Genomic DNA, 16176 nt, shown 5'->3' with positions numbered 1-16176 from the left:
TATCCCCTCCATGGAGAACATCCCTCAGTCTGCATTCTTAGTGGTATCTTCACACCAGAACCACAAATTGACATTTCTACTTCCCTCCTGACTCAACAGTAACTCAGAATTAGAAATCCTAAAATTGAACCCATGAAACTGCTTCCCCATCACTAATTTTGTTCCTTGTATGATGTCCCAGTGTCCCATAAATGTCCCATTTCTTGAAGTTCAATTCTTCAGTGGTCATTGTCTCATCTTTCCCAGTAGGTTACAGATTTATTCCACCTCTGCCATCACTCTCGCAGCCACCTCTGCTCCATGATTGTCCACATTCATTCAGGCCCAAGATGACTGTGGCATTCCGGCAGGCACCTAAGTTCCTACACCCCATCACAGCTGCTGGATGAATTTTTTGAAGAGAAGTCATAATCACATCACTCTCCCACTCACAAACATTTCATGGCTTCTGATTGCTTCTTGAGTTAATTCAAACCATCTTTGCTTCTAATGCTCTTTAAGCTCAATCTTTCCTTAAAGATGTCTCTCTACCCCCTTATTTATACCTATCACCTGGACAAATTTTTTTTAAAAAACTATTATTCAATAAACAAATATTATACTTCATCTGTTACTCCCTCTGCCTGAAATATCATCCCCAGTTCCAATATTACTCATCTCTAAAACCTTCCCTATTATTTAAAGCCTATCAATAAAATCATGTTCTTCTCAAAACCCTTCCTGATTCCCTTAACCAGATATGTACTTTCTTTTTAGAAGCCCCTTTGTCTTATCATTTATTAGTTATCTATTGCTGTGTAAAAAGTTATCATAAAACTTAGTGGTATAAAGCACAAATACTGATTATCCCACAGTTTCTGTGTGTCAGGAATCCAGACACGCTTTAGCTGGGTCCTGTGGCTCAGGGCTTTATACAAGGCTGTATGGCAGTGGGCAGGCCCCAATCCTCATCTGTTGCTACTCAGGGACATCAGTTCCTTGCCACTTGGGCAGGGTTGCTCACAGCGAGGTGGCTAGCTTCCTTTAGAGCAAGGGATGCAAGAGAGAAGGCCCCAATACAGAAGCTAGTCCTTTCATGTGCACATCTCAAAACTGACATCTCATCACTTCACTATTCTATTCCTAATAGTCAAGTTGCTAAATTTAGTCCATAACTGGGGGAGAGGACCACACACAGGCATGAATAACATGAAGTACAATCTTTGGGGGTCATCTTAGCGGCTGCCTACCACATCACATTCTTCCCTGCATCATACCTGTGTAATTTTCTTATCCCCTCTGTTAAAAGGGTACATTTCTTGAGAACAGTGTGTCTATTTACCTTTATATTTTCCTCTTAGCACCCAGCACAGAGTCCTTCGTAGAGAAGCCCTTCAGTTTAGGTTTGTTGAATTGAACTGAAGCTAATTGATTGATAAAAGTGCTAACTCTGGATACAGGCAGCAAAAGCAATGCCTCCTTCTTGTGGACTTTGAGAATCTGCTTTCATGTGAAAAGCAGAAACACCACTGGGGATCAGAGAAGAAAAGGTTCACTAGAGCTTTGTGGAGTAGAAAAATGCTATATGGTCAACGTTGTTCTATGAATATTAGGAAATTCCATTCTGAGACGAAGTGTTTCTAACTTCTGGGGTGGGGTGAAGGGATCTAAAATCGAAAATACCATGTGTTCAGGGCAAAAAGAGACTAAGCACTTCCTTTACATCCTTATTTAGCTCTTGTACAATATAAAGATACATGTGTAATTATTGTCATTATTAACTTCCCTTCGCTTCTAGCCAGACTGTTCAAAGCCTCATGAGTATGGCTTTTCTGCCTTGACAACTTCAACCTCATCTTTTCTTGACTCTGCTTTTCCTCCTCTCTCTCTCTCCATAGTTTAATCAGTATAGCATGACTTAAAATCATCATGCTTTCTCTCTACACTTAGACTATGTCACTGTTTTTAATTGCTGTCAGTTTTCCATTCTTACATTTAAGATGCAACATTCTGGCCCTGCCTTCATTTCTAGTTTCAGTTTTTCCTATATTCACATCTGTTTCATTTACCCGGCCCCTTTCCTTCATTCTCCTAGTCCTCTAGCTGAGCTTTTCCTCTGTTGAAGCCTTCCTTTCTTTGCTAGGTAAATGCCCTTGGATCACTCAAATTCCCTGTAAAGCTCATGCCTATGAAGCCATTCCGGGTATTCCTTCAGTTAGGATTATTTGTTACTCTGCCAAGAAAAAAGAAAAATGCACACTGCTCATGTGCCGAAAACCTTTTAATGCATTAAAAGTCGATATTTCTGTATTTCATTGTCTGACAAACAGAAAACCCCCTTCAGACAAGTAGTGCCTTTTGCCTTCTACACTTCCGGGGTACATCTGGAGATTCCGTGTAACAGAGAACTGGAATTGCTCCGTGTGCGTGCATTTCCAACGCAGTGCTCAGAATTCGCAGCTGCCCCCTAGAGACTCCAAGGTAAACTGCAGGAGCAATCAAAAGACTGTGTCAGCTCCATAAATGCCCAATCCCTTAATCCTAAATCTACCCATTTCTAAGGTATCCATTTTAGATTTTAGGCAGGGAATCACTCTTTTTCAAACTCATCCGTGTTCTGGGAGTTGCAAACTCCAGTGTCTGCAGGGGCTAGGTAGATAATTAATGAAAGAGGTGGGACACTTGCAGGGGGCTGAGATGAACTGGACAGCGTGTATTCCATCCGAAGGCGGCCCAGCAGAATGTGAACCCAGTGCTGCCCATCTTCTGATTTTTCAGGAAATCCAGAATCTGGAGTTCTATGGGAATCTGAATTTTTAAATTTTAGAAACCAATTTAATCTTTAAATATACTTTTTAGGCCGTATAGAACATGTCGATGGCCCAAAAGTAGTCTGTTGACTGCCAGTTTATGACCTTTCCTATACACCCTCACCAGGTCCCATGTTGTGTCACATTCGATGCTACAGGGTCAACTGGAGACAATGAAGTGAAATAATTTCCCTAATAGCTGTGAAAGAAAGCCAAAAGATGCCATGCTCACTTAGAACAGTAGGCTAGAGTAGGTAACTCACTAAATGCAGTTCTTACTAAACAATGAAGGTTAATGCTTCTTGATTTTTTGGAAAAATCAAGCATAAGTATTGTAACGTTCATAGCCTGATGTGACAGATTATAAAAATCCATACCCATTCTCTAAAATCTAGCAGCGAGAAAAAAATGGAAGATAAAATACTACTCACATTTCTCCTGTGGCCTCAAAGTGGGCCTGTAGCCTCAACACAGAATCTGTATACAATTTGCGCAGAGGACTTGTGGACATAATTTGGAAAGTTCTTACTTTAAATAAGTTGCTAGTGAAATTTCTTATGACAGCTGCTGAACATACTCTGAAGAAATTTAACTAGCAACTTATTTAAAATGATAAATCTATCAAAAGCCCCTTTGAGACTGGCCTTAAGTGTCTGAGAGCCATTGAACCCTGTCTTACCACCTTAAGGGTATACGGCACCATCTGAAGTGATCATATGTATTGATTTGTTTATATGTTTGTTGTCTGGCACCACTCACCAAGACACGGGCTCCTTGAGGAAGGGAACTTGTTGGTCTTGTTCAATACTCTTTCCCCAGCACCTAGAATAGTGCCCAGCCCTTAGTAGGGGCTCGGGAAAATATTCGCCAAATGCATAAACCCAATTGGCCTCATGTCAGGGAATGTCTTTAGCAACTACGTGAAGATATCAGGTAATTAAGAATCTTCTGGAGTGAGTAGGACAGGCTTTAACTTTTTCTTACTGGGCTACTGGCTCTGTCCTCCACTTTATGAAAGGATAAAGATTCAGTTTTATTATAAAATTAATGGCTGGAAAATAAAATGAGAGCAGAGAACAGTGACAGAGTGGCAGCCTTAAATATCTATTCAGCAGATACTTCTCCTTGTGAAAAGGAAATGTCTGTGATCAGCGGCCCTTATGTTTTATAGGTCAAAACTCAGATTACTGGGCCTCATCCCTAGAGCTTCTGGTGTAGAAGCTGAGAATCTGTACTTCTAGTAAGTTCCCCAGTGATGCTGATGCTGTTGGTCCAGGGGCCACACTTTGAGAACCTCTGATGTAAACTGTGAAACACTATTCAGTTGTCTATTGTTAAGACCATTCACCACTCCCCCCACCTACCATTTCACCACCATCCCCTTTACGTTCAACTATGACTAACCATGACTATGGGCATGTCTTTTGACATTAAACCACTTTCCCTTGTAGAAGGCATTTTTTTAATGGTTATGAGCTAATCTATCTGCTGCAGAATAAGGAAGACATAAAGGGAAAATTGGCAATTCTTTAAGATCAACCACAACATGGTGGTTTATTACAGTGAAACAACACCCGAGTAGATCAAATAGCACAAGGACACACTACAAGGTTTCATAAACTGTGATTATTGCTTAATGTGTTTTGGTTGTAATTTAATGGTTACTGAGAACCCACAATGTGCTAAATCAAAACTGAGGGGTTTCTAATCGCCTGATTTCTGAGTGATAGGCCCAGCATGGGCTGCTGTGCTATGCTGTAGACTTTGTCAGTATTTTATTATTAATTAAGACTCACCTTTTAAAAATCCCTGTGCAAAAAGGCATTTTAGAATGAAGGAAAAAAGCTTGCTCATTTCAAGTTTATAACTAGGCACATCAAAAATCTATATACTGTTTTCTAGTTTCTTCCTGTTAGTGACTAAGGCCAAAACCCAACTAGTTTGTGTGTGTCTTTGTGTAGTTAAGTATGGTCAATTTTTCCATTTTCCTGTTTTCTAGAATCTAATTTCATTCGTATTATCATTTGTTTAAAACGTGTTCAAGCAAAATGATAGTGAACACGAGAGTAGCACTTGCTACATGTCAGATATTGTGCTAAGAATTTTACATGAATTATAATTTCAGTTTTAACAAAATTAAAACTTTACAGTTTGAGGTAGGTGCTATTATAATCCCCATTTTACAGATGAAGAAACAAAGGCACAGAAAGGGGGAAAAACATTTATTTAAATTTATTTGGATAAATCACTGCACTGGGCAGAGGTGACCAAAATATGGTGCCTCTTGGTTTTTAAACTGTGTGTCAAAAGACAAGTTCAAGAATCCAAGGTCAAGAGAAAAGCATAAGCCAGGGCTTAAGGCATAAAAGCATAAGAGGTGCTAGAGAATAGTTAGTTGCAATTATGGGGCATGGAGGCTGAATGCAGAGAGGTGAGGAGGGAAAAGGAAGGGAAGGTGGGTCAACCTCAAACACCATGATTTTGGGGCTGGGGTGGGGGAGGAGAACAATTTGTGCTGTGGAAATGATTTTTCCAAATTTCATTCATTCAAGTAGTACTGTGACAATTTTGTTACATCTGTACACCACCTATACTAATTTTTGAAATAATCTTTAAGAATATATGTATCAAAAAATTCATATCATTACTATAAATGTAAGTTGTGCCACTTGCCAAAAGTAGAAGATAACTATAAAAATAGATGATTATTTACACAAAAAAATACTCATCCCTCCTGAATTAACTCATATACTACAGTTGAAATTCACAGCCACATGTGAGGAAACACTGATGCAGCAATGATGAATTTGAAGATCAGTGTTCTTATTGTTGAATTTTATTCCTACTTTTTCTTTCTTATACCTGTATTTTTTAACTTGAGTTTAATTTATCCCATTTTATGTAAGATCTCAAAACTCCTCTCCCTTAGCTAGTTGAGTTCATAAAATATTTGGTTGCTTGTGTTTCAAATAAAGCAGTTAAATTTTCATGTTACTGTCCTACTAAGATTTAAGAGCTGTTTTTGTAGGTCAGCTATTTTAAATTCCCCTCAGTGTTTTGACATTTCTCTGCACCTCCAACAGATGTCTGATCAATGGGGCTGCAGGGATACAGTGCCACTGCCATGATGGTTGATTTTAGAAGAGCTTTTAATTCAGAAGATGACTATTTCCTCGAAAATCCCTTCCATGCAATGAGGACCTAGACAGCTGTTTCTGTAGGTCGTTGTGGCCTTTGTAATTCAAAGAAACATGTTCTTTCCTCACAGTTTGAGGAGATAGGTTCTGTGTTCCTAACCGAAAAGAGAGGGTGTGTGTGTGTGTATGTGTGTGTGTGTGTGTGAACAGGAATTATAAGTGTAGAAAGATACAAGAAAGCTTTCTCCCCCCTTTATCTTTCTTTCTCTCTCTCATTTCCTTCCTTTCTTCCATTTTTGCTAATCACAGAAAAATGTTACATTGAAATAGCCAGTCACAGTCTGGGCTAACCAGCCTCCACACCTCCAGCTCCACCTCAGATGCTGGACCATTTCTTAGCACATAATTTTAAAACTCAAGTAGCAGGGTCTGCATATTTCCATAGTGTGATTTGTCCTCTTGTCTATGAATTTATCTCCATTGACATTGCTACATTTGGATCCCATTAGTCTAGTTGTACTCTTATACTCCATGTGTTGAGGCAGAAAGCACACTGGACACAAATGGAGCTGGATGTAAATGTCTACACCCAGCTCTGCCACTCCTTAGCTATGTGACTTCGGGAAAATCATGTGACCTCTCTGATCCTCAACTTACTTACATGTACGAGTATTTCTCAACATTTTAATAGGAATCAAAATGGGATCATATATGCTAAATTTGTCCATTAACAGCATTGCTAATAAAGTGTTACATAAAATCAGATGTATTCATGGCCAAATCTTCCTAATGTCCCTTAATTCCAGGTTAGACTGTCTGATCATTTATATGTCTTTCTCAGATCCTGTAGGGAAAATGGAATTTTGTGTTCACTTTTCTATAAAGAGAATGCTGAGGTGCCTTAAATATTCACTGAATTTTACCTCAAAGGGAATATTCTGTTCCTTTGCCAGCAAACTTCCTTTCCTATGGGATGGATGAAGAAAAACGAGTACATATTATTTCAGGAAGAGTCAAAGATGATGACCTCAGAAGACATCTGACAACAAATGCTTGAGCTAGAAAAATGTGGAAAGGCATCCACCAGAAGTTTGGTGTGAGCAGGAATGTGGTGTGCACCTGCAGAATAGGGCAGTGGAGCACGGGCTTCTTTCCCCTCGAGGCCCATCACTCCCTCCCCAGTGACTGCCTTCTATGTGCACTCTTCTCCTTCCAGGGTCATACTTTCTTTCTCACCATTCCCCTGGCACAGATTTGCTTTAAGTTTAAACCTTCAGAACAGTTAGATGACAGAACTAAGACCTGGAACGCCTGTAAAACCAGCAATGGGCCACCTATATGACAGTGAAGGACACCTGGCCACAGAACAGAGAGGGAAGGTGGAAGGAAAGTGGAAAAGCTCCTAAGCAAGCCACCTTAAGACATCTCTGTCAGAATAAACTAAAAGGTTCACCAAATTATGAGCAGAAATCACCCTAATAGAGAAAATTATAAAATCACCCTGAATAATCTGAATGTTATGGCTGCTGTGGGAAATGTTCATGGTTTTTATTAATAGCTTTTATTACTTTTAAATTTTATTTTTTTGTTGTTGTTGGCTATTACTTCCTTTAAAATGTTTGTACCACAGGCTGCTTGGCAGAGTTAACATGCCAAGGTCAGAGCTTCTCTTCCTGTATACACGAATTATTTCTACCCTCTTTCTGGCCAGCTCTCATAAATAGGTATTGTGGAGATAGAGCCTGTGCATGGCTGGTACAAATCCATCATCACTGCAGGAAAAACTCAATGCATAAGGTCTTCAGGTGCTAGATCAATAAAGGCATGCTTGCATGTGAAGGACAATCAGATAGTATAGATTTAATGCCAAACTTCAGGTCTTAGCTAAAGTCAATATGCTATTAATGTAGGCACAAAGTAGCTTGTTTGGTGAAAAATATGTAAAGGTATTTTTATAGTATACTGCTATAACAGCAAGTCAGGTATGTTCTATCCCTACTGGTGAAAGAAGGGCATTGCTCTCTCCCTTCTGGGTCATGTATGAACCAGAGAATAGGAACAGCACTGGAAAGGGTCTCATACTGAGCAGTAGTCAGTAGCAGACTCCTTGGGAACATGAGTCTGAATTTTACAAACCTTGAACTTTCAAGAAAATGAAACCAATATGATGAAAAATGCAGACAGACATGGAACACATGGACAACCCCATTCTCTGTGGTGTAACTACTGAAGATAAGAAATACACATCTCAACAAAGTTAGAAGGCAGTGCACTGTATGAGAAGATCAAAAAGAGAAAACCCTCTGGGACTCCTAGCAGACCCGAAATAACAAAGGAGAGCCTTCCACCAGACTGCATATGTGTCCCCCTGGATGTTGCAGAATCGACATAAACGAACCAATTCCCAAATTAAGGGTTTTCATTTTTAACATTTAAGGACATTGGATAAGAAACAAAGGGGCCAAATCTTCTCATCTTAAAAAGCAAACTTATGGCATCAAAGTTAGACCACCAACTCTGAAATTATTTTCATATGAGAACCAGAGTTTCTATTTAACATGCATATGAATGTCTAATCATAGGGAACCAGTTTGAGCATGTTATATTCTTACAGTGTAATATTCGGCATTAAGTTTCATGCTTTTGAAAAACATTTAATAAAAAGGGAACATGTCCACAATATCCTAGGAAGAGAAAAAAGTAGATTGCAAATTATCCATACATTAAGATCCCAATTCTATTGTATTATTCTGTATTGTATTAGAGTGTACACACAGACTGCACAGAAAAAAATACACTGGAAAGAAATTTTAAAATATATATGTAACAAACCTGCACGTTTTGCACATGTACCCTAAAACTTAAAGTATAATAATAATAAAATTAATAAAATAAAATAAAATAAAATGTAACTGCTAATTCTTTGTAGGTGCAGATATGGGTAAATTTTATTTTATCCCCTCAAATGTCTTTAATAAACATTAATTACCTACATAATAAGAAAATCATAAATGTTGTTTTTATCCTGGATATAAACATAAAATTTTCTCATCTCTCTACCACTCTTTCTTCTTCAACACCAGTACTAGAAAAGCATTATAACATAAAAATTAGAAAAAATTGTTTAGAGGACTCAGGGACCAACCACAGATAACTGTCATGAAACAAAAATCTCAATAACATTTAAACGAGATGGATGAAAGCCATCTTTTGGCTTTGGGGACACCTTCCTTTTCACTGTTTTTCCTGAAACCAAGGTTAGGCCAGCACTTCTTCAGCCTCTGAGTTCAGTTCTGCTTTCTCTCTCCATCAGCATATACAGGTTTCAAAAGTAAAGTCAACCAAGGTTATCTTGTTCTTTTATCCTTTTCATTCAGTGGCTGATGACAAGCACTGGAAGACAACCAGCCTTTCTTAAACGATATTCCAAAGTCTATTCCCCCAATACACCCTGCTCTTCTCTTTGAATTATTTCATAAACATGCATGGGAGTAGCAGCTTGACATTTTGGACTGAGCCTACAGCAGTGTTGAGACTTTAGGGATTAATAGCACACCTCTACCTCCTCCCCTCCATGGCTGCCCCCTGTAATCTCTTTCTGGAACCCTGGAGAATGGTGTAGTCAAACAGGATGGGCCAGGGCTCTTGGAGCTCAGTGAACAAGGAAACATCTGGATGTGAGGGCCTGCACTAATCACAACTCAGAAAAACACAACAAAATATGTAATCCAGTGGCCCCATGTCATTGTCATAAGTAAAATGCACATTAGTGGAGTCTTTACTAATGAACATCAACCCAATATTAGACGGTATCAAATAGTAAGACTTAAAAATCACCTTAGTTTATAGAAATGTTAAACGTCAAAACAAGCACCTTTTTTATTGCAATGTACTTGTTTTGTTTTTCCCAGCCACCAGGAAAGCTATGATACAAATTTGTGGGGGCAGCCTTGGCTCATGATAGGTGCTTAATAATTATGTGTGAGAAGGAAAGAAGGAATGAAGAAGGAAAGGGAAAGAGAAAGAAGGGGAAGGAAAAAGGAAAGGAGGGGAGGTGGAGAGGGAGGGGAGGTGGGGAGGGGAGGGGAGGGAGGAGAGGTGGGGAGATAGGGAGGATAAGTCATTTAGTTCACGCATTGTTGCTTGCACAGGGCTGTACATTACAGACAGACAAGGACATATACAATTTTGAGGACTTTCAAAGTCATCCCCTGGTGTTATTAACAGTTCCAGTACTCAACACTTCTCTCTATTAAGAAATTCTCCCTGTAGCTAATATAAACCCTCTCTGCTTGATCTTAAGCCCACTCACTCTGGTTGTGTCTCAGAGGAGAAAGTGAACAGCTGATCTCCACACTTGGTACAATTATTCTTCATACATTTAAAGAGAATAAGTCATCACCTCATTGCCTTTTTTTTCTTTCCCTTAACAACCCCAATTCCCACAGCCGTTCTCCATGGATCCTGTCTTCTAATCCCTTAATCCAATGATGCGTATTAGTACTCAGTTCAAAGTCAGTAAAAATAGCATGTTGTCAAACGGTGGTATCAGGAGATCCTGAACAGACACCCTTGCCATGAGGAGCTTCTGTTTCACCCCCTAGATGCCCTCTGTAGAGCCTGGAGGAGCATGAATATCCCCTGGCCTCTCCTCTGAGGCTGGGAGGTGGAACAAATTCTGTCCAGCTGTGCCCAGGCAGTCACCAACACTGCATTTACTGGCCTGCTCAGTGATGTCTCACACCATGCTATGCACAGAGGTATAGTGGAGAGGCACACAGATGTGGTTCCTGCCAGTTTGTGCTGAGTGAGTGAATGTGCATGAGCGGGGATGGAGGAGCTGTTTTATTTTGCAAGTCAAAAGCTTTCAAGTAATATCAATAGAGGTAGTGATTGACCTCTATTTGTATAAACACTGATTTGATCATTGTGGACTATGATCACTGTAGTCCTTAGGGGCTAGGATCACAGAGCCCCCACACCCTGGATTTGGTGCTACCTCCTGGACACGAGGTCACTAGAGACACAGTGTCCCTTAGCCTGTCTTATTTATTCCAGGCTGCAGATACTGGCAGAGCATTCTGTCTTACTACATTTTCATTGCTTTAGCTCTTGTGGGGGTCTCCCTTTTCTCAGTTTGGTTGCACTCCTTCCCTCCAGTTGATCCACCCATTAATTCCTGAGTACTATCACGAGTCCAAAACTGTGTGCCAGGCACTTTCATTTCTAGTCTCTCCTTTACTGGTGGATGTGGCCGTGACATCTCAGAGTTGAAAGCCATAGATGGAAACAGGTTTGGGGAGTCCAGAGAATGATCTACACAAACTGAAAATGTTTTTAATCTACACAAGGAAGGGAGTTTTCTGGTAGGTGGAGGCAGGTAAGAGGGAGTGGGCTTATAAAACACTCTCTTGTCTCTTTCTGAAAAAGATAAGCAGAGATGCAAATCTTACATACTCTCCTTTAATTCTGACCCAGACAGTCCCTTTAAGGTCTGTTTACATCTCAGAGCCTAAAAATGCACCATCATCATTTCTTGAAGTCATTACTCGGAGCACACCCCCACTGCATTTCATTTTTATTATCACCATTTTAGGAACGATTAAATGGAAGCAGAGAGCAGTAGCAATGAAGCAAATCATGAGAGGCTCTGATAGAGACAGAAGCCTTAAAGCTTGTTGGAACTGCATCTCTGTGCCAGACTATTTTTAAAGCAAGTTTATGCAGCTGTCCCCCACTTAGAAGCCTTACAAATGAGCCCAGTCTGCACACGATGATTTTTTTCACCATTTCTACCCTTTCCAACTCACCATGCTATGTCTGCATGTGTGTGTGTGTGTAAAATATTTCTTTTTAAATGTCCTTCTCCACATTCCTACATACCAGAGAGATGTTCTTGGCTTTCTGTGAATCAAATTCTGATCCAGAGATCTCTTTGCTATTCTAGCCCCCTAAGCCTCCTAGAGGTTCCTTACACAGGATCCCATTAAAGGTTCACAAGAGCAGATACTGTTCGTTGTTTTATTAAAGTAGTTGGGTAAATGTATCAAATCTGTAAATGTCTGGAGTATTTTCAGAGGAGTACATAAGAAATTGGCAACAACAATTGCTCTGGGGAGGATTCCAGAGACTGGGAACAGCATTGCTCTGGAGAGGGAAGCAAAGGGTCATAGATGAGAAGAGGACTTTCTTTTTACTGGGTACTCTTTTGTGCCGTTTGATTTTTTACCATGTGCAAATATTACCTTAAAAATTACACAAGAAGGGTATTGACTACCAACTGACATTTGTTGGAGACTGACTGTTTCAGTGACTATTCACTGATGTTTGACTATAAAACCTCTTTGAATCTTTACAACAGCCTTATGTAAAACCGTATGTTACAAACTCAGGTAGTATCCATTACTAGCTGATAAACGGCAACACGGAGAACTGAATTCAGTTCTGATTTCCAAAACCATAGACTATGTTGTGTTGACTTCAAGTCTTCCCAAGGGAACAAAATGCGTAAGACTGTAGCATTGGGACTACTTTTAGGAAACTAAAGGAACATTGGGAAGTCCTATCACATGGTTCACACCAACAACTTAATCTTCCTTGACCCGAGATGCCTTGTTAAAAGCTGGTCATGCATGTACGACTCCACTGGGAGTTGGGCCTCCCTGACAATTCCCCCCAAGTCCTTCCCTGGCACTGGGGTGCTCACTCCAGAGGAGGGGAAGTTACCTATTCCCATGCTGTCTCCAGTAAACTTCTGTGTCTAAATGGGAGATTTTCAGGGTAGAAGTGAAACAGCTTGTCAATATTCTAGTTCTCCTAAGCATACGGATTCTTCATTTATTTAGCAATTATCTTTTGAGTGGTCCAGACACTGAAGGCAAGCACTCTTCTGAAGGGTAAGAATTACAGAGGTGAGCGAGGTCCTTGCCCCCAGGAAGCATCCATCCTGGTGTGAAGAGGCAGGCAATAAACAAACAAGCAAGCAAGTAAGCAGAACGCCAGATAATGAGTGTATTGAGGAAAATTAAAATCTACTGTTAGACAGCGTGACTGGGTGACTACCTCATCATGGGTCACTAGGAGGGCCTTTCTGGGGAAATATTTACTTAAATGACAGGAATGACAAATATGCCCTAGGAGCTACGCCCTTCAAAACAAGCTCAGGTTCCTGTGTGTTCCATCCCTCACCCAATTTCTTTTCCAATCTGCTATTTATTTACCAGGAGATTTTGCAGTCCGAGAAGTTAGCACTAGAAAGGACCCAAGAAGTCTTCTTAGTCCCATGCTATCATTTTAGAGATGAGAAAAGAAAAATGTAGAAAAGTGAAAAAAGCAGGTCCCATGGCTAGTTAGTGGCCTGACCAGTGGCTGAGAGTCCTATCTGTAGCCCATATTTCTTCCACAAACCCACATTCCTCCCCTGCTTATCTGTCCAGTGTTCAACTCCTCCCTGTAGAATCTTCACCCTGGTGCCTGCCTCCCTGGAGTCCACTGACACTAAGTCCTCCCTGGACCAAGGGGACCTTCTGAAGCAGCATTAGGCATCTTGAGGATGATGTCCTGGGGACGAGGATAACAGTGGAAGGACCAATATAACTTTCCATGATGCAATCTCACCACAACCCAGCCATTCCCTGGAGCCACACCTGGCTCCTGCCATCCTCCCTGCCCACAGGTGAGCCCTAATAGGAGCCTTCAAGTTGGGGAGCTACATGGCTCCATGACCTCAATGAACACTAGACATCTATTTTCCAAAGTGTTCCCTGGTTTAATTGAGTCGATATGAAAATGTTCTATTCTATTATCTCAACCCCTCCCAAATGCCTTACAAAAAGATTAACCACGGAATTCCTTTAAATAGCAATTTCATTTAGTACATGTAAAGTATGATCTACAAAAATTCAATTTACACAAAGATTTTCTCCTCCCCCTCCCCACGAAACAACACCTACCATATCAACGGCAACAACATAAACTTGGATTCTTAATGGTAGATTTTGGGATTCTTTTATTATGTAAATGATTCTCATACATGCTACAAATATTTATTGAACTGCTCTATGAAATAACGCTCTTACAGGTTGCTGTGAGGACACAATTGAGCTAAAGACACAGCCTCTGCCCTTTGGAAGCTTGCATATGGACAACTCTAACAAGAGGCAGATGTGATGGGTGCTACCTCAGACATATGGACAAAATCTATAGGGGACAAGGGAGTGTGAGATTTTATCTCAGTCAAAGATGAGGGAAGGAAGCTGCAACATTTTAATTGGGTTTCAAAGGATGGTTATGATTATATAACTGGATAGTTCATTCTAGGAAGAAACATCATGACATGTACAGGGGACGGGACCTACAAAGGCACATTCTCAGAACAAGAAGAAGCCCAGGGTAGCTTAATTGTGAGACAGGAAATCATGAGGAGGAGAAGAAAGGCTTGGAAGGGAGACCAGAGCCTTGAATGCAAGAACAGATCAAGTCTAGCCCCAGTCCATAAACCACAGAAGGCTCAAGTGGACTTTGGGCAGAGAAAGAACATCACAGTCACAGGTGTGCTTCAGGAAGCTCATTCTGGCAGCCATATTTTGGACTAATCTGAAGGAGTAAAGGCAGGTACCAGGGACAAGGAGGCCCATTTAAAAAATTATCACATAGTTCCTGGATCATATATAAAGTAAAGAATAAATTCAAGAGTTAGAATAAAAGTAGAATTGGTGAGGAAAGGGATCCAAACCCTAGGAAGGAGGGTCTAGTTCTAGAAACGGGTGGGGGATGCAGGCCTCAGATGCTGGACTCAAGAAGAGGAGTCAATATGACCTGATGGTGAGTGGTGTCTCTTTAAGAAAAGGCAGTTGTGAGATGCCTCCTCCTGCTTGAGACAGTAATTGTGAGCCTACTGCAAAAAAAGCTGTCCCCTCTGTACATCTTATGAGCTACCTATGAAGCCTCAGTTATTAATAGCTCCTCTTCTGCAGACAGACAGAAGTGCCTGTTATACATGAAAAGCCCAGAACATTTCTTAAATTATGACATCTCTACAGCAGCAGTGAAAGCAGCTTGATTGGAGTGAAAAGCACAAGCCCAGGGAACAACCATTTCTGAACAAATGATAACTCAGTGGGGGGAGGGCAACTTTAATCAAGAACATCAGGCAGGCCAAGTGCAGTGGCACACACCTCTAATTCCAGTGCTTTGGGAGGCTGAGGCAGAAGGATCACTTAAGGCCAGGAGTTCAAGACCAGCCTGGGCAACATAGCGAGACCTCATTTCTACCAAAAAATTGAAAGTTGTCCAGGCATTGTGGTGCACACCTATAATTCCAGCTACTTGGGAGGCTGAGCTGGAAGGACAGGTTGAGCCCAGGATTTTGAGGTTGCAGTGAGCTATGACAGCACCACTGCACTCTAGTCTGAGTGACAGAGTGAGACCCTGTCTCAAAATAATAAGATTAAATAAAAAGCTGGCATAATTTAAGCCTTATAATTGTGCCCTATCTGATAAGAGAAAATGCATGACAGATTGAGGTCTTTCAACTTGAAGAATTAGATCCTGGATTCTACTGCCTGAGCCACACATGCCTAGTTTCTCAGGTGAGCATTCGCACATTCACACAACTAGCTGTCCAGGGCTCTCTGTGATGAGGTTGTGAATTTCAAGAAGTTTATCTCTGACCTCATTTTCTGGTAACTCTCTCTAGAAATATACAGCTGGATTTCCACTCTAGGCAGAACTATGCTAACATTTTGAAGCCCATTCCCAGCCAGTTGGCCCATGGAATCTGTGGAAGTTGTCTTAAATCAGTTTCCCAACATGTTTTCACGGAATATGAATATCATGAACAAAGGGGTCTTGAGGTAGAATAATTTTGGGAAATTCCATTCTAAATAAAATTAAAGATGTTTCTTTGCTATAAGACACCTCTGAACTTCCAAGGGTTAGTATGTTCTAAGACTGTCCTAGAGTGAGAAACAGTAGGTAGCACCTCCCAACCTTATGTGTCTGTAAAACTATTTTTCAGCAAAATGTCTCGAGAGACAAGAGCACTGCAGAACATATTTGGAGAAAAATCAGTGATGACGTTACTCTCAGGAATATTTGTATTCAACTGGGAATCTGGAATAATAAAGATTGTAATACTAATTGAGTGCTTACCATGCACCAGGCACCTTTCTAAATACTTTACATATACTTAATCCTTATACCCGTTGGTACTATTATTATTATTTTCCTTCTATGGATGAGAAAACTGA

The 16176-nt window shown here is 40.5% G+C and overlaps 1 protein-coding gene across 3 annotated transcripts in view; it reads right to left on the bottom strand.

Annotated features, from left to right (window-relative positions):
• The window catches only part of GRIN2B (glutamate ionotropic receptor NMDA type subunit 2B), a 418101-nt gene that overhangs the window by 96338 nt on the left and 305587 nt on the right, over positions 1–16176 (bottom strand). The window lies entirely within an intron of this gene.

This window comes from Symphalangus syndactylus, chromosome 5 (genome assembly GCF_028878055.3).
Source record: "Symphalangus syndactylus isolate Jambi chromosome 5, NHGRI_mSymSyn1-v2.1_pri, whole genome shotgun sequence".
Lineage (NCBI taxonomy): Eukaryota > Metazoa > Chordata > Mammalia > Primates > Hylobatidae > Symphalangus > Symphalangus syndactylus.
The sequence above is the reverse complement of the archived record's forward strand: the minus strand, read 5'-3'. Positions and strand labels throughout refer to the sequence as shown.